Source organism: Cornus florida, unplaced genomic scaffold (assembly GCF_030987335.1).
Source record: "Cornus florida cultivar Cherokee Brave unplaced genomic scaffold, ASM3098733v1 CherokeeBrave_3.0.0_Hap2_Chr10, whole genome shotgun sequence".
Taxonomy (NCBI): Eukaryota; Viridiplantae; Streptophyta; class Magnoliopsida; order Cornales; family Cornaceae; genus Cornus; species Cornus florida.
Window position 1 is genome coordinate 81,515,597 of NW_026775580.1, and position 25,133 is coordinate 81,540,729.

Sequence of the window (25,133 nt, forward strand, 5' to 3'; positions counted from 1 at the left end):
GAAAGAAAGGGAAAAAATAAAAAAAATAAAAAAGACAAAGATTCTCCATTAACTAGAACTACTAGAGAAAAGCTGGGACAATTGTCATGGAAAAGCAAAGGAGGTAATTGATATGTTTCTCCAAACAAAGTACAGTCTAGAAGAGAGCAATTATCCAAATTATTAGCGTTGAAAAAACAAGTAATCAACTCACTGACCTTTTGGTTCGGAGACATCGTCCACACTTATGTACCCAATGTCCTTGACAAGGTAATAGAGTTCAGTCTGGGACTGAACCAAGTGTGCAAGAGAATCATTATCTACTTAAAGCTCTGAGGGTTGCTGTTAATTACGTTCCACAGTTACATTAAGGTGAGCTTAATTGGCTTGCAGAGGTGATCTCACTTGAAAATATGCCAATTATTTGAAACGGTGATATCACGTATTGTTGGCTATAGTTTCAACCAACTAAATAATTTCTAAGTGAAGAGAGGAGAGAAACAAATATTGTATTGAATTGAATTCTTTGTTGTGTTCATATCTTAATAACAAATACATTACCCTATATATACTATTCTCCCATAGACCTTTGAACTTTTCAAGACAATCTCAACCACACACATGATACATGCACACACTTGATACATGTACATTCTTGATACATGTATTCACTTGATACATGTAAAATAATAGATGCATGAATGAATTGATTATTTGTAGAGATGTTCTCTTTAACTGGTATCAGAGCTTGATTTCGATCAAGAACAAACTGGGCGTGAAGCTTATTGACGGGAAAACAAACCCCAAAGAAGATCCATCGGGATGGCGACTACAGGCAATCAAAACCAAGGTGCCCATCAATCAGCACTTCCCATTTTTGATGGGAAAAATTATGATTTTTGGTATGTGAAGATGAAGACCATTTTTCTCTCATATGATTTATGGGATTATGTTGAAGATAAGTATGATGAACTGAAGGGTACAACAACTTTGACGAATGCTCAAAGACAACAATTGAAAGATCATAAGAAGAAAGATGCAAAAGCTTTAGGCTTGATTCAACAAGGAGTTGCTGATACAATCTTTCCTAGAATTGTCAATGATTCTAAAGCAAAGGAGGCATGGGATATTCTCGAGAAGGAGTATAGAGGCAGCACGAAGGTAAGAACTGTAAAACTCTAATCTTTGAGAAGAGATTTTGAAAATATGAAAATGAAAGAAATGGAGTTGTTGAAAGATTATTTTTCTAAACTTATGGAGGTGGTAAATCAAATGAAGACCTATGGGGAAGATATTTCTAATCAAAGAATTGTTGAAAAAATTCTGATTAGTTTGCTGGAAAAATATGACTCTATTGTTGCTGTTATTGAAGAGACTAAAGAGCTTGAAAACTTGAGTGTTGAAGAATTGATGGGTTCCATAAAAGCATTTGAGCAAAGGTTGAGTAGGCGCTCCGAAAAGACAATTGAAAGTGTTTTTCAATCCAAGCTCAATGTTAGTTCCAAAAATCAAGAAAAATACCCATCAAGTTTTGATCGATCCAAAGGTGAATCATCTAGAGGTGGAAGACACGGAAGAGGAAGAGGAAGAAATTCAAGAGGAAGAGGAAGAAATAATTTTGAGAGAAGTGGAAATATAGAGTCCACTCAACAAAATTGTGGAATTTGCAAGAGAAGTAGCCATGTTGACAAAGATTGTTGGTTTCGGGGAAAACCTCAATGTTTCAATTGCAAGAAATTTGGACATGTTCAAAAAGATTGCCGGTTGAAAATAAATCAGCAAGCTAATTTTTCCGAAGAGCAAGAAGGTGAAACGAGCATGTTTTATGCTTGTCACTCGACATCGGAACAAAATGATGATGTGTGGTTTCTTGATAGTGGGTGTAGTAACCACATGACCGGAGATAAAAACATATTCTTGGAGATTGATTCTTCATCCAATTCTCAAGTGAGGATGGGAAACGGTGCCTTGGTCCAAGCAAAGGGAAAAGGTACTATTGCTATAGAGACAAAAAAAGGAAGAAAGCATATTCGGGATGTGTTACTTGTTCCGGATTTGGAGCAAAATTTGTTAAGTGTTGGACAGCTTGTAGAGCATGGGTACTCCATTCATTTTGATGGGGACTCTTGCAAAATTTATGACAAGGGAGGACAAAATCATATTGTAGCAAAAATCAAGATGGGCAAAAATAGAAGCTTTCCTCTCACTTTTTCATGTTAAAAAAATATGGCCTTGAAGATGGATGTTGTTGATGAGTCTTGGCTTTGGCATAGAAGACTTGGCCATTTGAATTTTCAAAGCTTAAAGAATTTACAACAAAATAGCATGGTGTATGGGTTGCCAACAATACAAGAAGTTAAAGAAGTTTGTGAAGGTTATGCTCTTGGCAAGCATCACCGAGAGTCATTTCCAAAAGAGAAGGCATGGAGGGCTAAAGCACCATTGGAGCTTGTTCATACCGATGTGTGTGGACCGATGACAACACCAACTCAAGCGGGTAACAAGTGTTTTATTATTTTCGTTGATGATTTTTCAAGAATGACATGGATTTATTTCATGAGACAAAAATCAGATGTGTTATCTATTTTCAAAAAATTTCAAAAGCTTGTTGAAAGGCAAAGTGGCCATCTTATCAAAGTGTTAAGAAGTGATAGAGGTGGAGAATACAACTCAAATGAGTTTGAAAAGTTTTGTGAAGATATTGGCTTGGAGAGACAATTAACGGTTGGGTACACTCCACAACAAAATGAAGTGGCAGAAAGGAAAAATAGAACAATCATTGAGATGGGAAAATCAATGCTTCATGAGAAGGGGCTACCTAAATCATTTTGGGGTGAAGCCGTGTATACGGCTGTTTACTTGATGAATAGGAGTCCAACAAAAGCGGTGGAGAATAAAACTCCATTTGAAGCATGGAGTGGAAGGAAGCCATCATTGAAACACTTGAAAGTTTTTGGGTGTATTTGTTTTGCTTATGTTCCAAGAGAAGTGAGGCACAAACTTGATGAAGCTAGTGAAAAATGTATCTTTGTGGGTTATAGCTCAAAATCAAAGGGCTATAGACTCTTTAATTTGAAGAAAAATAAATTGATTATTTGTAGAGATGTTCTCTTTAACGAGAAGGCTGCTTGGGATTGGAAAGAGAAGAAAGTTCAAGATTAAATCCCCATTTTCAATGAAGAATCAGGAAATCAAGAAAATGAAAATGAAGATTTTCTTGAAGTTCCACAAGAAATGTCTCCCGTATCTAGCTTACAATCAATCCCAACTTCTCCATCAAACTCAAATTCCTCATCTCCAAGTTCAACTCCAAGAAGAATGAAAAGTCTTAGTGATGTGTATGCAAGTTGCAATTTTTGTGTTGTTGAACCGAAGAACTTTGAAGAAGCAATTAAACAAGAGGCATGGAAGAAAGCTATGGAAGATGAAATTTATGTGATTGAGAAGAACAAGACTTGGGAGTTAGTAGAGAAGCCGGAAGACAAAGATATGATTGGTGTGAAATGGATTTTTAAAACAAAATTCAATCCGGATGGCTCCATTCAAAAGAACAAAGCAAGACTTGTAGCAAAAGGGTATTCACAACAGCCCAGAATTGATTTTCAAGAAACTTTTTCACCCGTGGCTCGTCTTGACACAATTAGAGCACTCATTGCCTTGGCGGCTCAAAATGGTTGGTCCTTGTATCAACTTGATGTAAAATCATCCTTCTTGAATAGTATTTTGAAAGAGGATGTCTATGTAGAACAACCTCAAGGCTTTGCTGCAAAAGAAAAAGAAGAGAAAGTTTACAAATTAAAGAAGGCTTTGTATGGCCTAAAACAAGCACCCCGGGCATGGTATAGTGAGATTGATTCTTACTTCATTAAAAAAGGCTTTCAAAGGAGCAAAAGTGAGCCAACTTTGTACTACAAGACACAAGGTAAAACTGGGATTCTTATTGTTTCTCTTTATGTTGATGATTTGGTATTTACCGGAAGTGATGAAAAAATGATTGATGATTTTAAAAGAGAGATGATGAAAAAATATGAAATGAGTTATTTGGGTTTGTTGCATTACTTCTTGGGCATTGAAATTTATCAAAAAGAAGGAGGAGTTTTTATTTGTCAAAAGAAGTATGCAAAAACTCTTCTTGAAAAATTCAAAATGTTGAATTGCAAATCCGTTTGCACTCCCTTGGTTGTGAATGAAAAATTGATGAAAGAAGATGGAAGTAAAGAAGCGGATGCATCTCTCTATAGAAGCTTGGTTGGAAGTTTATTATATTTGACATCTTCAAGACCCGACATCATGTATCCTACAAGCTTATTATCTCGGTTTATGCACAATCTGAGTCAAATTCATGTTGTTTGGTTTTTGTGATAGTGATTGGGCCGGATTTGTTGATGATATGAGAAGTACTTCCGGTTATGCATTCTCTCTTGGTTCGGGTGTATTTTCATGGGCATCTAAAAAGCAAGAAATGGTTGCGCAATCTTCTGCCGAGGCTGAGTATATTTCAGCATCAATGGCAGCGTCACAAGCAATATGGCTAAGGAGAATTTTTGAAGATGTTGGTGAGAAGCAAAGGGAAGTTACTCCAATTTTATGTGACAACAAATCCGAAATTGCTATGACAAAGAATCCTATTTTCCATAGTCGCACAAGACACATTGCAATCAAGCATCACTTCATTAGAGAAGCCGTGGAGAATGAAGAGATTCAACTCAAGTATTGTAAGACAGAAGACCAAGTTGCGGACATTTTTACCAAAGCACTTCTAAAAAATAAGTTTGAATACTTTAGAGAATTGTTGGGTGTCACAATATGGCATTAAGGGGGGTGTGTTAAAAATAATTAATGCCATGTTCATTCATGTATATGTTCATTAATTATTTTTAACACATATAACACAACATCTCCTGACCAAGAAAAAAAGATAGCCCAGATTAGCAACTAGATATACAATACCTAAACCCATGCCCGAGTCACAAATATATCACATGAACTCACACTGAATTTTAAACCTAACCAAATTAAAATTGGACACCTAGCACCAAACTAATAACACTTCAAATAGCATTCATAACTCAATGAGAAAGTTAAAATCATAGAAAATTATATATGGCTTCAGCAGAGAATTATATAACATTTCAGCATCAACATAATTTCCAGACTGCAGTGCCATTTTAATATAAATCCCCTCTTTCAAAAAAATAAAATAAAAAATTTACCACAGATTAAAAAAAAAAAAAAACAAGCACCATGAATAGGACCCATGTGGTCTCTTAATAACTAAAACACAAAATAGAAGTGAAAGTGTAGAGAGCCCGCATCTTTTGGCCACACTTCCAGGTAACAGATGTCAGCTTTGTAGCGTTCTTTCATGGCAAAAAGTTCACAACCAGTACCAAGCAGCCCCCACCACCAACACCAATAGTGAGAGCCTCCTGAACCCATTTAACGCAACTTTGAAACTGAAACAGAAAATGTAATTCAGCACATCATCATCAATCCATTTAAAAAATTAGATTAAGATGAGTTTGAAGAGAAGATAGTATTGAGCATCCCGGCGGACGAGGTCCGGAGTTGAGGGAGTCAAAGAGAAGGTAGTTGAGAGAGTCAAAAGAGATGATGAAGGTGGTATCAAAAAAAAAAAAGGCAGAAGGTCCTAGAGAGAGAAGGTCAATATTTTTTTTTATTGAAAACCCGTAAAAAAATAAAACAAATAGATAAATCGTTAACGACAAGATAAATATTAAGTAACACTTCTGCCTTTAAAAATTCTAACATTTTTAGTTATTGAACGGCAAAAAGTAATAATTTCCGAGAAAAAAATGGTAAAAATACTAAATATAGCATATCTAAGCATTTCCTCTTTTTCTTTTATAGATATTATGATCCAAAATCTTTTTATTAAAAAATTGTAATATATTTTTTTTTAAAACTATAAAGAAGAAAATAATAATAATAATATTTTAAAGTATATAAATAAATACTCCTAAATAAATAAAAGTAAACCGACAACCTAACCCAAAGGTAGCCCGTAGGGTAGGGTGGGACAGTTCCGCAAAGCTACTTTTAAGATACTACTGTAGGAAACATAAATCTATCTGTCGAATAATATGAATCATTTGAAAAATAAATGCATTCATTTTATAGCGGATCTTTTACAAGATCAATTCGGATTGGCTTTGGTTCGTTTAGAAAACGTGGTTCGAGGAGCTATATGTGGAGCAATTATGCATAAATTGATACCGACTCCTCAAAATTTGGTAACTTCAACTCCATTAACAACTACTTATGAATCTTTTTTCAGCTTACACCCATTATCTCAAGTTTTGGATCGAACTAATCCATTGACACAAATAGTTTATGGGAGAAAATTGAGTTATTTGGGCCCTGGGGGATTGACAGGGCGAACTGCGAGTTTTCGGATACGAGATATCCATCCTAGTCACTATGGGCGTATTTGCCCAATTGATACATCTGAAGGAATCAATGTTGGACTTATTGGATCCTTAACAATTCATGCGAGGATTGGTCATTAGGGGGTCTCTCGAAAGCCCGTTTTATGAAATTTCTGAAAGATCAAAAAAGGTACGGGTGCTTTATTTATCACCAGGTAGAGATGAATACCATATGGTAGCGGCAGGAAATTCTTTGGCGTTGAATCAGGGTATTCAGGAAGAACAGGTTCTTCCAGCTCGATATCATCAAGAAGTCCTGACTATTGCATGGGAACAGGTTCATCTTCGAAGTATTTTTCCCTTCCAATATTTTTCTATTGGAGCTTCCCTCATTCCTTTTATCGAGTATAATGATGCAAATCGGGCTTTAATGAGTTCTAATATGCAACGTCAAGCAGTTCCGCTTTCTTAGTCCGAGAAGTGCATTGTTAGAACTGGGTTGGAATGCCAAGCGACTCTAGATTTAGGGGCTCTGGCAGACTGGCTATAGCCAAACACAAGGGAAAGATCGTTTATATCGATACTGACAAGATAGTTTTATCAAGTAATGGAAATATTCTAAGCATTCCATTAGTTATGTATCAACGTTCCAACAAAAATACCTGTATGCATCAAAAACCACAGGTTCAAGGGGTAAATGCATTAAAAGGGGTCAAATTTTAGCGGATGGTGTCGCTACAATTGGTGGCGAACTCGCTTTGAGGAAAAACATATTAGTAGCTTATATGCCATGGGAATGTTACAATTCTGAAGATGCAGTACTCATTAGCGAGCGCTTGGTATATGAAGATGTTTATACTTCTTTTCACATACGAAAATATGAAGTTCAGAGTCATGTGACAAGCTAAGGTCCCGAAAGGGTCACTAACGAAATACCGCATTTAAAAGCCCATTTACTCCAAAATTTAGACAAAAATGGAATTGTGACGCTCGGATCTTGGGTAGAGACGTGGGATATTTTAGTAGGTAAATTAACGCCCCAGATGGTGAAAGAATCATCGTATGCCCCGGAAGATAGATTATTACGGGCCATAGTTAGCATTTAGGTATCTACTTCAAAGGAAACTTTTTTAAATTACCTATAGGGGGTAGGGGTCGAGTTATTGATGTGAGATGGATCCAGAAAATGGGGAGTTCTAGTTATAATCCAGAAACAATTCGTGTACATATTTCACAGAAACGTGAAATCAAAGTAGGCGATAAAGTAGCCGGAAGACATGGAAATAAAGGTACATTAAAAAAATTTTGCCTAGACAAGATATGTCTTATTTACAAGATGGAAGGCTTGTTGATATGGTCTTCAACCCATTAGAAGTACCTTCAAGAATGAATGTAGGGCAAATATTTGAATGTTCACTCGGGTTAGTGGGGGGTCTGCTAGACAGACATTATCAAATAACACTTTTTGATGAGAGATATGAACAAGAAGCTTCAAGAAAACTAGTGTTTTCTGAATTATATGAAGCCAGTAAACAAACAGCGAATCCATGGGTATTTGAACCCGAGTATCCAAGAAAAAGCATAATATTTGATGGAAGAACAGGGGATCCTTTTAAAAAACCTATTCTAATAAGAAAGCCTTATATCTTGAAATTAATTCATCAAGTTGATGATAAAATCCATGGACGTTCCAGTGGCCATTATGCACTTGTTACACAACAACCCCTTCGAGGAAGGGCAAAGTAAGGGGGACAGTGGGTAGGAGAAATGGAGGTTTGGGCTCTAGAGGGATTTGGTGTTGCCTATATTTTACAGGAGATGCTTACTTATAAATCTGATCATAGTAGAGCTCGCCAAGAAGTACTTGGGACTACAATCGTTGGAGGAACAATATCTAATCGTGAGGATGCTCCAGAATCTTTTCGATTGCTCATTCGAGAACTACGATCTTTGGCTCTAGAACTGAATCATTTCCTTGTATCTGAGAAGAACTTAGAGATTAATAGGAAGGAAGTTTAATCGGAATGAATCAGAATTTTTCTTCTATGATCGATTGGTATAAACATCAACTACTCCGAATTGGATTAGTTTCTCCTTAACAAAAAAGTGCTTGGGCCAAAAAAATCCTACCTAATGGAGAGAGAGTTGGAGAGGTAACAAAACCCTATACTTTTCATTACAAAACCAATAAACCGGAAAAAGATTGATTATTTTGTGAAAGAATTTTTGGGCCTATAAAAAGCGAAATTTGTGCTTGCTAAAATTATCGAGTAATCGGAGATGAAAAGGAAGACCCGAAATTTTGTGAACAAAACGGAGCCAAATTTGCGAATCTTTTAGATAAACATCTTAAAGAATTTGAAGGCCTAATATATTGCGATGTGTGAATTGATCGAAATTCTGATTTTACAGATTCGGAATGAGAAACTGTCATCCCATTCAATCCAATTGGGATGCCCCGGATCTAACATGTCTCTTGGGAGGAGTAACATGAAGCTCAGAATTATGGGTGTATTTAATACTCCAAAATAAAAGGGGAAATTGATCTATAGTCGATTTTATAACAAATAAATAGGAATTTCTAGTTATACCTCGTAAAAAAAAGACTTCTTGCTTTTGTGGAATTAACCATTTTCTTTCTTTTCGAAAGAAATTATGTTTCTATATAAGTAAGCAAATAACAAATATGTCATGGTTACAGGAGTCTATCCATCGCGCGCATATAGGCTTTAAAGACATCGTGGCACAACCGTCGAGGTGATGTCGGGACCTAAAGATCGAATGAAACAATACATAGACAAATAATTCCTCTATGAATTCCAAAGTACTCCTTTAATTTTAATTAATGGGATTCATTATTCGAAGGGAAGTAGACGACTCAAGAATTTCACATTTCATTTATGTCGTAATTGAATAAAGAATTCATAAAATCTAAAAAATAAATAAAAGGAAGAAAAAATCAATCAAATCTTGTTTAGTCTGCACTGGGAACTTGAGTAAGGAGTGGATCTTTTGTTTGGGGGTTTTCTAGAATTTGAAATCGAGAACTTCGTTCTTTATCTTTATTTGGTGTACCTACTTAAGCTGGATGAAAGGAAACTTTCACGTCTGATTTTGCCGGGGGAGATCCGATATGATCTTATCCCAAATTTTCTTTTGCTAGGCCCATGGCTAAAAAACCCACTTTCTTACGATTACGAGGTTCATTCAAATATGAAATCCAATCCTGGAAATACAGCATCCCACTTTCTTTTACTACTCAAGGCTTCGATATATTTCAAAATCGAGAGATCTCTACTAGAGCAGGTGCTATCTGAGAACAATTATCCGATCTAGATTTACGAATTATTATAGATTATTCCTTGGTAGAATGGAAAGAATTACGGGAAGAGGGGCTAACAGGGAATGAATGGGAAGATCAAAAAATTGGAAGAAGAAAGGAATTTTTAGTTAGACGCATGGAATTAGCTAAGCATTTTATTCAAACAAATATAAAACCAGAATGGATGGTTATGTGTCTATTATCAGTTCTTCCTCCCGAGTTGAGACCGATCATTCAGATAGATGGGGGTAAACTAATGAACTCGGATATTAATGAACTCTACCGAAGACTTATCTACCAGAACAATACTCTTACCGATCTATTAACAACTAATAGATCTACGCCAGGAGAATTAGTAATGTGTCAGGAGAAATTGGTACAAGAAGCCGTGGATACACTTCTTGATAACGAAATTCGCGGACAACCAATGAGGGACGGTCATAATAAAGTTTACAAGGCATTTTCAGATGTAATTGAAGGCAAAGAGGGAAGATTTCGCGAGACTTTGCTTGGTAAACGGGTCGATTGTTCAGGGCGTTCCGTCATTGTCGTAGGCCCTTCACTTTCTTTACATCGATATGGATTGCCTCGCGAAATAGCAATAGAGCTTTTCCAAACATTTGTAATCCGTGGTCTAATTAAACATCTTGCTTTGAACATAGGGGTTGCTAAGAGTAAAATTTGGGAAAAAGAACTGATTGTATGGGAAATACTTCAGGAAGTTATGCAGAGGCATCCTGTATTGCTGAATAGAGCACCTACTCTGCATAGATTAGGCATACAAGCTTTTTGGTAGAAGGGCGCCCTATTTGTTTACATCATTAGTTTGTAAGGGATTCAATGCCGACTTTGATGGGGATCAAATGGCTGTTCATGTACCCTTATCTTTGGAGGCTCAAGCGGAGGCCCATTTACTTATGTTTTCTCATATGAATCTTATATCTCCAGCTATTGGGGATCCCATTTCCCTACCAACCCAAGATATGGCTCCGATGGTGACTAGATCAACGCGTTATTGCTTCAAGAGAAGCTCCCATCGAAGTTCACTATGAATCTTTGGGTACCTAACTACCTATTATGAGATTTATGAGCACTATCTAATAATAAGAAGCATAAAAATATATATATATTTCGATATACATTCGCACCACTGTGATGTATACTGCATCTACATCCAGCTGTAAAGCACTCTAAAGTCTCTGCCTTTTTCACATCTTTGGCATGACAAAGTGAATAACTTACAGGCCTTTTAAAATTACCTCACCACTTCCAGGCCATTTTTATTTAACTTACCCAAAAAATCAAAGGAATTTCTCTATTTAAGAAAAAATAATGGGCGGTTCAATTCTAAAGTTAATAAAATAAAAAATAATACAAAACTCAAAGGAATTTTTATGCTAAAAAAAATAAATAAATAAAATCTCTAAGAATAAATAATGGACTGTTCAATTACTAATTTAATTGAAGGTGAAAGCCATCTAACCCATACACATCAAACTAAACAACCAATATCATACGAATCAAATATGAGAAATCAGATTTTCAAAATAATTGATTTTAAAATTCTGAAAAGGATGAGAAGAAAATTTTATGGAAAGAGAGAGGGAGAAAAATATTGAGAAATTGGAATTCTATAATCATGCAAAAAGATCGTTGCTTTAAAAAAAATATGCAAAAAGATCGAGGAGAAAACATACCTGGTTAGGTGGAGAGAAACAGAAAAGAAAGAGAGTAGATCTGCATGTTCAAAATGAAAACTAACTGGTTCGGTTTGGGGAGAAAGCATCTGTGGAGGGACGAGAAAGTACGTTTTAAGAAAGACTAGTGCGTTGAAAGTTTGCTGTCACATGTTTCGGGTGTCCAGCCGTATGTTTAAAATTTTTGTGTAAATATGATGCGTTAAAGTAGATTTACACAAAAATGTTGTACTGATTATTTTTAACTCTAACAGTTATTTTATATCTTTTGTGTAAAAAAGTGTACTCATAACAACGAATCATGTGTCATACCCAATGTCCTACATAATTTTTACAAACCTACTGAATTACTTTATTCAGTTTACTTTTTAGTTATTAAACTTCACGTCCCAATCATCCTCAATTGGAAAAAAATAATAATAATAATTTCTCCCTATATTTCACTTTCCCATCCCGCCAATAGCAAACCTTTCACACCATCGCCACCGAAAACTTATAACAAATAATAAAAATAAGATAACAAATAATTACTTTATTCAATTTACTTTTTGGTTATTAAACCTCACGTCCCAATCCTCCTCAATTGGAAAAAAAATAATAATAATAATTTCTCCTTATATTTCACTTTCTCATCCCGCCAATAGCAAACCTTTCACACCATTGTCACCGAAAACTTATAACAAATAATAAAAATAAGAGTCAAGTATATAGACACTAAGTGATTAAAATATATATCTAATATTTGGCTAGTACATATTTATCTCATTAGAATAAAATGTAAAAGGATAAAAAAATCTTTAAAAACCCTATAATCTACAGTATGAATGCAGAAGATAAAGATCAAATGAAAGTGATGAATCAAACTATGTTTATTAAAAATATATATAAATAAATAAAAGATAGTCGAGCATTTCTTACCTTGCCGCCAGTTACAGATTCTTCTGTATTGTACTCTAGAAAAGTGGTAAACAAAGAGGCGTAAATGAATAAAAGAGAAGAAAGAGAACCGTGAGTGGGAAAGGAGAGAGAAAATATGCTTACATGGCAGTGTAAAAGTGTTGTGTAAAATACACAACCCTTTTACGCATTACTAATATGGCAGTGTATTTTAACAGATTGCTGGAGATGAAAAAAAATTACAAATCATATGTGGCGGTGTATATTTTACACAAAATGATTTTTTAACAGACAGCTGGAAATGTTCTAAGAGTGCATAACGGGATAGGACAGATCATTTAAAAAATCCTGGCCCTTGGGCGGTCTCAAAATGGATCGGGCTACGGCCTTGAATTGAGCTTTATGTTGGGCTACGGTCTTGGAATTGATGGGCTTGGATCGGTCTACTGCTTTAGAATGAGCTTTATGTTGAGTTACGGGAATACGGATCCTACCATGCTAAGCTCTTGAATTACTTTAATGGGAAAATATCACTTACCTAAAGGGAGGTTAAGCCTAATTAATGGGCTTGATCGGTCTACCGCTTTAGAATGAGCTTTATGTTGGGTTACTGGAATACGGATCCTACCACGCTAAGCTCTTAAATTACTTGAAAAACTACACTTGAGTAAATTTAAGAGCATTAAATAATAAATCAGTTTATTTTTAAAATTTATTTTTTAATTTGGTCGAGTTAGATAAAATAATTGCATATACATTAAAAACTACCATTTAGGTCCAAAATATTGTCCAAACTCTTATTTCAAAATACCAAAATACCCTTCCTAAATCAAATAATTATTTCATTCATAAAATTAAAAAAAAAAAAAACAAGATTTCTGAGTTGACTTTCAACTTGGCATTTCTACGTATGATGTATGTATTATCAAAATAAATAAAATAAATGAACATTTAAAATAGATCATTTTGTTATCTAATATTGCTAACTCTATGTAAGTGTAGTTTTTCCAAAAAAAAAATTCTAAGCTCAAAGGGTACAAATGTCATTTGTTAAAATAATTTGATACTAATATTTTATATTAATATAATAATAGAGGGTATATTAGTACTTTCCCATGAATTTCTACCGGAATGTAACGCTGACCACATTGAAGGGAGGTCGGTGTAATATTTGAAACGTTAGGAATACCGGGTGTAATTAGGCCTAACCTTGAGAGAGGTAAGTGATACTATCCCTTACTTTAATTTTACTTGCAAAAACCTTTTTTTTCCTGTTTTTTTTTTTTTTTTTTTTCCTCATTCTGACAACAACCCCTCAACTATTATTCCGTTTACAATTCATTTGCATTAGGATCGCCAATTTAGGTCTTGTATGGAAATAATTTTTGTTTATCATTTATCATTTAAGTTTAAACATAATAAGTATTTATGTATAACTTTTGTTTATCGATAAACAGATACATTGTTTAATAACATAAAAATATTTATTTTATTTTTAAAATAATAAATAGAAAAATAAGTTTGTTAACCTTAAACTATTTTTAAAAATTTAACACCAGTTTTAAATAAATAATAAAAGTATCTATAACGTGTCCAATTATTTCTTACTTATAATGATTTTAAGTAACCAATTGCTACTCTAATAAATACATAAAAAAATTCCCAGAAGGTATTTACTGCTCAAGTAATATTTCCAGGAAGGTATTATAAAAACCCACCAAAAGAATAATATTTTTTTTGCTTATTAGCTCTATTTGTTTTTCATATAAAAAAAGTCATAATTATAGACACATAAACATAAATGTCATTTTGACGTTTTTTTCTTCAAAATCCGTTTATATAAATAGTAAATTGTAAACATATATAATTATCAAACGGGGTCTTAATTTTCGGACTTCAACTTTTGAGCAAATTAGTGACAGCTATTCTGGATTATCTAATCAATTTTTTAAAATTTGGGGTTTCTCTTTGTAAGTGTACATTTTTGTCTAAAAAAAAAAAAAGAGGTAAGAAAAGCCTTACCTTCCTCTGTAAATTTCAAAAAAAATATACTATATTTCTATCAAGTGGTTATGTTGCTACTATGCATAGCCGACTAATGGGGCTCACAAAATATATATTAGTTCCCAATATTATTATATTTGATTCATTATTCCAATTATTAGTGTGCAACATCAACTCAGAATTATAATGGATAAGAACACAGCTTCCTTTGTTTTATTTATTTATTTATTTATTTAAAAAGTGTTCAAATTTGGAGTGTGTTATTTATTTATTTATGGGATAAACTCTAAAAAAACCCCTCTTGTTTTCAAAAACAATCTACTAACCCCCTAAAATACGGAAACTATCATAAAATCCCTCAACGTATTTTAAAATATATCATATGACCCCCTCCCCTTTAGTTGATCATCTAAAACTAACATCTTCTTATCACGTGAGCGTCACATGCACCAGATACCCCAATATAATGACGAAAGTACTCTTGTTGTATGGAAATGACGAAAAAACCCTTAAGGTTTGTTATCTAACCCCACCCCCTCGGTTATGCATAGTTTAAGGTTTGTTATCTCATTCCTTCTCTGTCGTTGCACTGGTTAGTGAGGATTGCCGCCATAGAAGATCTCTTCTCTCATTCGTTGCTATCGTTTTTCTTTTCGTTAACTGTCGTCTTTTCTCTTATCTCTTCGTTAAGTGCCTTATTCTCTCTTCTCTATTCTCTTTTCGCTCTTGTCTTCTCTTGTTCTCGTCTGTGATTGAAGTGGATTGAGGATTCTCCATAGCAGCAGTAGCATAAGCCCTAATTGATCTATTAAATTCTCCAATTGATGATTTGAAGCCCTAATCGATGTATTGAAGTCCTCAATTGATTATTTGAAGCCTAAAATCGCAACCACTGTGTGCCCTATTAAAAGCCCTAAACCGCGATTAGGGAACCCAAATGTCTTATTTGACCACACAATCTGTTAATCGGCAAGATCTCAGGTATAACAACATAATATGTGGTTGTGGCTATCCAGCTGTAGTGAGAGTTACAGGTTCAGATGAGTATAACAACAAAGGGAGGATATACTATTCTTGTGGTACAAAAAAATGCTCTTTATAGGCATGGTGTGATCCGATTTGTACAATGCCAGCATATACTGAAGCAGATGAAAGCAAGTTTAGTGAAATTGCAGAATTGAAGTTCCGGTATGATACAGTTAGTTCCCGTTTGGAAGCAATGGGAAAAAGTATGGAAGAAATCCAAAAAATTCTGAAGCAATTAGTTATAGGATTTGTTATGTTCTGTGTTGTTGTATGTATAATAGCTTTAGGAAGAAAGTAGTCAGTTGGTTTTAATATGAGGCTGTGTATGCAAAATATATTTTGAAGCCGTATGAAATGTGTATGCAATGTACTTTCTGAATTGTCAAGTGCATGAGTGAAAGTGTATGTTGAAGTTAAATTGTAGAATTGTAAGTGTTGAGTCTTGTGTTCCGAATTGCATGAACAAAATCAAAGTGACAAGTTACAATTTGCTAAAAGTGCATTCAAGGTAAAGTTGCATCCATATATTCAAACCAACAACTTCACTGTCCAAAATAGCGATACATTAAAAACATTCATTGTCATTACATTGCCATGCATTGTCAAATAAGCCAACATATTCACTGTCCAAAATAGCCATACATTAAAAACAGCCACTGTCACTACATTACCATGCATTGACAAATAAACCAATACATTCATTGTCCAAAATAGCTATACATTAAAAACATCCATGTCATTGCATTGCCATGCATTGTCAAATAAACCAACACATTTACTGTCCAAAATAAACCCACCATTGTCAAATAAACCAACACATTCACTGTCCAAAATAAACCATCCACATTACACCATTAGTCCAAAATACCCACCACTGTCCAAAATAAACCCACCACTGTCATTACTTAGCATTACATTAAAAACATAAGAAAATAGTAATATGTAGTCAACCATTTCTTCAATTTGTCCTCCAAAAAGGCTGCACAAAAAAGCTGCTACCACTTTCATCAACATGCCATCATTCTTGTGTGTTAAGTGTGGATGGAATGTCCATATGAACCACTTGATATTGGGTGGATGTTGATGCCTATTCAATGGATGGAAAGTATGTGTTAGTTCAGTTTTGTTTAATGTAACATAAAAAAAAATAATAATAGGTTGAATAATAATAAAGCAATAAAGAAATACCAAGACCAAGACCATAATGTTAGATGGATGTTAATGGCTATTAAATAAAGTAATAAATGTCAACCTACATGTGTTTATAACGTATAATAAATATGAAACAAAAAAATATAATTTTTACCTCTGAATGAAGTACAACAGGTTTGTTACTAGCTCTGCCACCACCTCTACTAGCTATGCCACCACTGCCACCACGATTTATGTTGTGGATGCATTCCAGAATATGTTCCTTAGTATTCTGCCTTTGTATTTCTGCCTGAAATTATCATACATGTGTTTAATACAGAACCTAAAACAAAACATTGTCATTGTAATATTCATCATTCACATCTTTAATATCATTACCATTCACATCATCATCCTCAATTTCATTTCCATTTCTATCAACATCACTGTCATCTTCACTTTTAGGAAGATCAAAATCATTGTCATCTGCATTTTCAATTTCAAGCATATAAAAATCACTGTCATCTTCATCTTCATCCTCAATTTCAAGCACATCAAAATGACTGTCATCTTCAGTTGCTATTGCAGGCACCGCTACTGATCTATCTCCATTATTCTCACCTTCTGCATTTCCTTCTTTAGTAATTAACACCACATATATTTTAATTAGGGAGAGCCTTTGGTTGTATTCGAACATGTCAATGACATCCCTGTCAGTCTTCAACTCTTAAACTGTGATACCTCTCGGATCTAAGACACGGGTTGATCAGGCCCAGGCCCAAACCCGAGGGATATCAAACAATTAAGGTATTTTAAATCGAACACAAAATACAAAGTGAAATACGAAATAATTTAATAAGCTGAAAGAAACTAAAAGGAAATCCTTGAATCATAATTAATCAAATCCGATAATCCAAAACTCCATAAGTTTACAACTCGGGAATCTATCCATTAGACCTCTTATTAAAATTCTCAAACCAAAACTGAAATAATAGAAATAAAATCCAAAACTATCATAGAGAAGATTCCTACATAATCGAAGGAATGAATATCTGTATTTGCTTTGCACGTCCAAGCTCTAACCCTGGAACTAACGAACACCTGAAAAATAAAGGAGTGGGTCAGACCCACATGCAAGTCCTGATCTATTACAATCCAACAATAATCTGATATGCAGATACATCCTAGGAAGACTCAACAATAGCTAGAGTAGTACATATATGTATATAGTACACACTATAGGACGCTCGCTAGTCCAGTAGGTCTGCCTCAACTTGAATAGAAGGCAACATGCAAATACGCACCCTGAGGTGGGCATGAGTACCTAGATCTACCAGGGAACAACACCTATGTCCAGTTATCCATCCTAGGCAATATACGCACCCTAACCATGGTCATGAGACTCAAGCTCATACCACGGCACCATATAATATATAAATCAAGTCCGTACTCCTCCTAATACAAAATACCATCCATCTGTGTAGTGGTATGATATGTGTATAACAAATCCGTCCTGAAACCATAGTAGGTCATTCAATTCACAATTAATATGCACATGTAGGTAATGGACTTAACCTTTATGATTAATCTATACCTTAATCCAAATTTAGGTAGGCTTAGTGTCTGAACTAATCCGTACCTAGTATGACACCGTCTTATACCGGTGCATACCATCCTCCAGTTTACGTAGTCAATAACACAGTATAATTATTTATTAACCACATCCCAGAATAAGCATAAATATAGTTTAGCATGTATACAACCAATTTATGCATCCAATATAACATTTAGACATCTCATTACAGTTCTTTATATAAATGAAAAGACTGTACGTTAACATAGTTGACGAAAACAGTATTTGATACTAATCAACCATACTCCAAAATTTGCATAAATACAGTTTAACATGTGTATAACTAAATTATGCATCCAATAAAAAATTTTAGAATCTAAATTCCAGTCCTTTAAATTGATAAATTAAAATTATACAATTTACTTCTCCATATAGTACCATAACTGATGCATTGCATGGAGGATTTTAAACATCAGTTAATTCCAACTAAGCATACAAATATTTAACTACTATATGATTTTATCACAGCTAAAAAACATGTCTCACAATTTAAGATTTCGCAGAGAAATAAAATTCCAAAAATAGTAGACAATAGAAATTAATTTTCAAATCATCCACCGACGGGTTCACTGTTTAATCTTAGATTAATTCCGTTCTCAATTCCTACTTGTAATCATGCATCCCAACATTTTTATAAGTCTTAAACATTAATTACAACATCCAGTAGCCTTTAAATAATTTTAGAAAATCCAATTTCAGCCAAAAAGTCCCTAAAACTCAATTCTGTGCATTTTAAGATGGAGCAGGCGCTTTAAAAACTTTGAGCCTGTTCAAAACCACTTGGAGCCTGCTCTAAAACATTTAGAGCCTGCTCTAAATCACTTAGAGCTGGCTCCAACTCTTTGGGAGCCGGCTCTAAGGGTTTTGGGAGCCTGCTCTCCTTCCCTTAGCAGCCGTTATCCGTTTTCCCTTTGTCTTCTTCGACTCCGGTGATTAACAGAGCCTCTGTATTCTGTTTTAATGATCATTCTAGGTTCAATCTTAGTCCTAGGTAAAATTTTAAACCACTGATATCCAATTAAAACATGTATGGAACACAAGTTTTGAAGCAACGATTTCAGAAATTTAGTTAGTAGTTTAAAGCAACTCAAAACAGATTTATTCCATGAATTTTACATACTGTTTCAAATACCTGTTCTAGGATTTAATCTTAGACCCAGATCAATTACAAGGCATCCATTCGTATTACTAACCACCATTAAACAAAACTTAAACGTGAACAACAAGAGGAACAAATAACAGAATATCATAGATTCATGCAAACCAGTTAATTCCACGAGATCAAATAAAATTCATATATGCATAAAAGACTTGTTATAATGTTGATTTAAATCCGTTTTAGTCTTTATTAAATCCCTGGAGTCTAACTAGGCATGCACAGAACACGAATTAACGGGAAAAAGAAGAATCTTAGATTTGCCTTTGAGAGTTTGAATTAAAAACTCTAACTGTCATCTCTATAAACTCCGGCAACGTCAACTTGTTATTATCAACCTCTGCCACTCCTAGTTAAATCCAGAACTCCTCCTTGAATCCCTCCCTTAATCTCCTAGGGTTCTCTCTGTAAATTAATCAAGCTCCCTCTCTGTTTCTCTGCCCTCACAACTCTCTGTATGACTCTATTACGTGAATTAACAAACCCTTGGCAGACGTATGCTTATATTTATAGGTTTTACATGAAACCCTAGATTAAATCCTAAACCAACTATATGTCGGCTCCGATCCTAAACACGATGTAAAAACATAAAACCCTAATTACCAAAACAGTGAAAACCTAAGCACGTAATTAATTATACTTTGAGAAATACATTTAAATTAATGTAACAAACCAAACATACAAAACACAATTTAATTGAATTAAAATAAAGTAAATCTGTGGCGACCTTGTGGGCTGGTGTGTGTGAGCGTGTGCAGGGGGCACCAATAGGCTACCATACTGGGCAAGCTACAGGTGCACAATCCCACATCGTCTGGGTGTGGATGGGACAAGTGCTATATGTAGATTCAACACCCTTATATGACACAACGCGTTTTAAAACCGTGATGGCCGTGAACCCATCAGAACTCTGTAGCTAAGCGTGCTTAACTTGGAGTAGTACCAGGATGGGTGACCCCCTGGGATGTCTTTGGTTTGGGTGAGCCAAAAGCGAACAATATTGTGTTTGGCCAAGGTGAGGGTCGTTACAAAATTAAATAAGCAAATAAATAATTAATTAATTAAAACAAGCAAATAAATATATTAAAAATGCACATAAATAATTAAAACAAATCCAGAACTATCCTTTAAAATTAGAGGTATTACATTCTTCCCCCTTAACAAAAGGAATTCCGTCCTCAGAATTCGCTTTTACCTTCATTCCATAATTCAGGAAACTGCGAGCTAATGACATCCTCCTGTTCCCAAGTGGATTCAGCCTCATTGTGATGACTCCACTGAACACGAACCAAAGGAATAATCTTGTTACGAATAATTTGATCCCGTCGGTCTACAATACGACACGGCGGCTCCAAATAAGTTGCATCCAGCTGGAACGCAATCTCCCTAACGTCGATATGTTGATACTGATCCTCATCTCGCAAAAATTTCCACAACATGGAAACATAGAACACATTATGGACACGATCCAAGTTATCCAGAAGTGCCAACCGATAAGCAACAGCTCCAACACGATCCGTAATCATGAATGGACCGACAAACCGCGGTGATAATTTTCCTTTCTTCCCAAAACGCATGACACCTTTCATAGGTGACACTTAGAGTAGAACCTGATCTCCAACCCTAAACTCCAAAGCACGAGTACGCCGATCAGCATAACTCTTCTGCCTACTTTGAGCAGTACGCATGCGATCCTTAATAAGAGCTAACTTCTCAGAAGTATCCTTGATGAACTCAGGACCCAAGAATCGGCACTCGCCAACCTTCATCCCACAAACAGGCGATCGACACGGTCGACCGTATAACGCCTTAAATGGTGCCATCCCAATAGTCTTCTGGAAACTATAAGCAAACTCCACAAGCGGTAAGTAATCCTCCCAGTGGCCCTTGAATCAAGAACACACGACCGAAGCATATCCTCTATAATCTGATTCAACTGCTCAGTCTGTCCATTAGTCTGAGGATGATAAGCAATACTAAGGTGCAACTCTGTACCCAAGGCCTACTGAAAACTCTTCCAGAATCCAGACACAAAGCTCGAATCCCGGTCTAATATAATTGACAACGAAATACCATGTAGCTTTACAATCTCTGCAATGTAAAGCCTTGCAAACTGCTCCAAAGTGAAGTCAGTGCGAATAGGTAGGAAATGAGCTGATTTGGTCAACCTATCCATGATGACCCAAATGGAATTGTGACCCTTAAAAGAAGTAGGAAATCCCTCCACAAAGTCCATAGAAATGCTCTCCCATTTCCACTCCGGTAGAGGTAGTGGTTGTAGAGCTCCTGGCAGCCTCTGGCGATCAATCTTAACCATCTGACAAGTACTACATTGAGAAACAAATAGAGCAATGTCCCTCTTCATACCTGCCCACCAAAACTGCTGCTTCATATCCTGATACATCTTGTCTCCGCCTGGATGAACAGAGAACTCAAAGTGGTGAGTCTCAGTCATCACATCTTTCCTCAAATCATCAGCAGAAGGTACCACCAAACGTCCCTTGTACCTTAAACCTCCGTCAGTCCTAACATGATAAAATGGAACCTCCCTAGAAGCTATCTCTGCAACTTTGTCGATACACTGCTGATCGGTGAGTTGTGCTTGTAAAACCTTGCGAATGATGGAAGGTGTAACCACCATACAAGCCATAAAAGCATCCAACAACGCATCTACATTCTTCAAAGCATTCCACTCAATGGTGAATAAGGCAGAAAGACTACTAACAGGTCAGCGACTGAGTGCATCCTCCACCACATTCGTTTTCCCTGGATGGTACTGTATAGAGAAGTGATAGTTTTTCACAAACTCCAACTATCTGCGCTGTCTTATATTTAGCTCCCGCTAAGTGAACAAATACTGCAAACTCTTGTAATCGCTGAATAATCTGAAGGACTCACCCAATAGATAATGCCTCCATATACGGTAAGCAAAGTCCACAGTTGCCAACTCCAAATCATGTGTTGGATAATTAAGCTCATGAGGCTTAGCTTCCGAGATCTATACGAAATCGGTCACTCCTCCTACATCAAAACACATCCAAGACCCTATAATGAAGCATCCGTGTAGACTAGATACTCTATCCCACTCTGTGGGGTAGACAAAACTGGTGCAGAAGTCAACTTATTCTTTAGCTCATCAAAAGCTTTCTGACAATGTTCATCCCACACGAACCGTACACCCTTCTTAGTTAGATGAGTGAGTGGTCCTGTTATCTTTGAGAACCCCTGGATGAACCACCTGTAACACCCTGCCAGACTGAGAAAACTCTGAATCTCGGTAGGTAATGTAGGCTGTCCCCACTCAACCACTGCAAAAACCTTGGCTGGATCCATCGCTATTCCTTTTTCTGACACCACGTGACCTAGAAACTTCACTTCCCGCTGCCAAAATTCACATTTCTCGAACTTGGCATACAACTGGTGCTCAAGAAGCGTTTGTAACACCATCCGAAGATGTCTCGCATGATTGTCGTCAGACCTAGAATAGATCAAGATATCATCAATGAAAACAATGACAAACTGATCCAAATAAGCCCTGAAGACCCTGTTCATTAAGTCTATGAACACTGCTGGTGCGTTAGTTATCCCAAACGGCATGACACGGAACTCATAAGAACCATATCTCGTGAGAAACGCGGTCTTAGGAACATCCTGTTCCCTAACTCTCAGCTGATGATAACCAGAACGCAGATTAATCTTGGAGAAGTACGTGGCTCCCCTTAACTGATCAAACAAATCATCAATCCTAGGTAAAGGGTACTTGTTACGAATCGTAACCTTGTTCAACTCCCTGTAATCTATACACTGGCGGAGCAAACCATCCTTCTTTTTCACAAATAATACTGGCGCTCCCCAGGGTGAAGTACTCCGGCGAATGAAACCCTAGTTAAGTAGTTGCTGAATCTGATCCCTCAGCTCGTGCATCTCCACTGGTGCCATCCTATAAGGTGCCCTAGCAATAGCCGCAGTGCCTGGAGCTAAGTCTATCACAAAATCGATCTCGCGACTAGGTGGCAACCCTGGAATCTCCTGAAATACATCTGGGAAATCTTGTACAATCGGTATACTATCCAATGATACAGTAGTCCCCCCCTCCGTTCCCTTCTCCACATGAAACAAATAGGTGCTACTGACTCCGCTAGAACGTGGCATGGCAATGACATACATGTCCTGACCAGGTAGGGTAAACACAATAGACCTATTAAAACAATTAACTTGGGTATGGTAGTGAGACAACCAATCCATCCTAAGTATCATATCATAAGTGTGCATGTCCAGGACCAATAGATTGGCTAGAAACACGAGTCTGCTAATATCTAGTGCCACAGGCCCATCACTCTCATGAAGAATGGCTGTATCGCCCAACGGTGTTGAAATACCCTGAGGTTTATTACATACTTGAGTTGTCATCCCAGACAAAGCAACAAAAGTCCTTACAAATGAGTGTGTAACACACGTATCAAATAAAACACGTCCATAAAAACCATGTATATGAAACTTACCTTCAACAGCCTGAGGTGCCTGCATATCCTGTGGCATAGGGTTATACACCCTACCATAATATAGCTACTGCGGTGCCTGTCCCTGAGGCTGCGGCGGCACTAGTAAAGCCAGATAAGTCTGTCCCTGAATCCGTGGAACCTGTGGAGCTGCTAAAGGCACTGGTGCCCTCTGCCCCTGCTGCACATGCTGTCCCTGTCCCTGTCCCTGTTTCTGTCTGATTGTAGGACACTGCTTGGAAGTGTGACCATACTCTCCACAAGTGTAACAACTACCCTGGAAAGTACCAAATGGCCTCCTCTGTCAGTTAGCCTGTGGCTGACCCTGTCCTACCTATGGTCCCCCATTCTGCTGTTGCTAAACAGGTGCCACATCCCTGGGAGCATCTGATCCACCCTTGTGCTTCTTCCAAGGCTATTATTCCTGGAACTTGCCCTTGGCAGATTGATTGGCAGAGACTCTGTCACCCCGCTTCTCACCCTTGGCCTGTCTGATATCCACAATCAACTGGTACTACTGTAGAGCGGTGTCTACTACCTGAGCATAGGTAATATAGGTTGGACTACCTATAATAGCTCTCTTGATAGACCACATCTGTCCCTTGATGAAACTGTTGCGCTTCTTCTCCTCTGTATCCACTTCCTCCCTTGCAAAGAGAGACAAGCGTGTGAACTGCTGCTCATACTCTACCACTGTCATGTTTCCCTGTTGCAGATAGAAACTCAGTCTTCATGGCTACCCTGACTGCATAAGGAAAATAATTTTCTTCAAAGCGTGCACTGAACTTATCATAAGTGAAAGTCATCATCTCCTCTATGGTGGTAACTGACTCCCACCACTGTAGTGCATCCCTAACAAACTTGAAGGTAGCAAACATTTGCTTCTGAACCTCCGTGCACTGAACCAAGCGAAGGTGTCGTTTGATGTCCTGTTTCCACTGGTGAGCTGCTCTCGTATCGGTGGAGCCTGTGAACTTAGGTGGGCTCCCCTTTGTGAAAGAACTCATAGCCTTCTCCCAAGTATCAGTCTGAACAACTGGTACTGGTACTGGTACTGGTAACGGTGCCGGCTGTACCCGAGAAAACGCTACACGAAAGTCTTATACGATAGAATCCTAAAGACACTTGAACCTGAAATGCTTTGATACCAATTGTGATACCCCTCGGATCCGAGACACGGGTTGATCAGGCCCAGGCCCAAACCCGAGGGATATTAAACAAATAAGGTATTTTAAATCGAACACAGAATATAAAGTGAAATACAAAATAATTTAATAAGCTGAAAGAAACTAAAAGGAAATCCTTGAATCATAATTAATCAAATCCGATAATCCAAAACTCCATAAGTTTATAACTCGGGAATCCATCAATTGGACATCTTATTAAAATTCTCAAACCAA

At 36.5% G+C, this 25,133-nt stretch overlaps 1 pseudogene; it reads left to right on the forward strand.

The window, feature by feature from the left end:
• Positions 1-6,068: 6,068 nt before the first annotated feature.
• On the forward strand, positions 6,069-10,874 carry LOC132277977 (DNA-directed RNA polymerase subunit beta-like; annotated as a pseudogene).
• Positions 10,875-25,133: the final 14,259 nt, after the last annotated feature.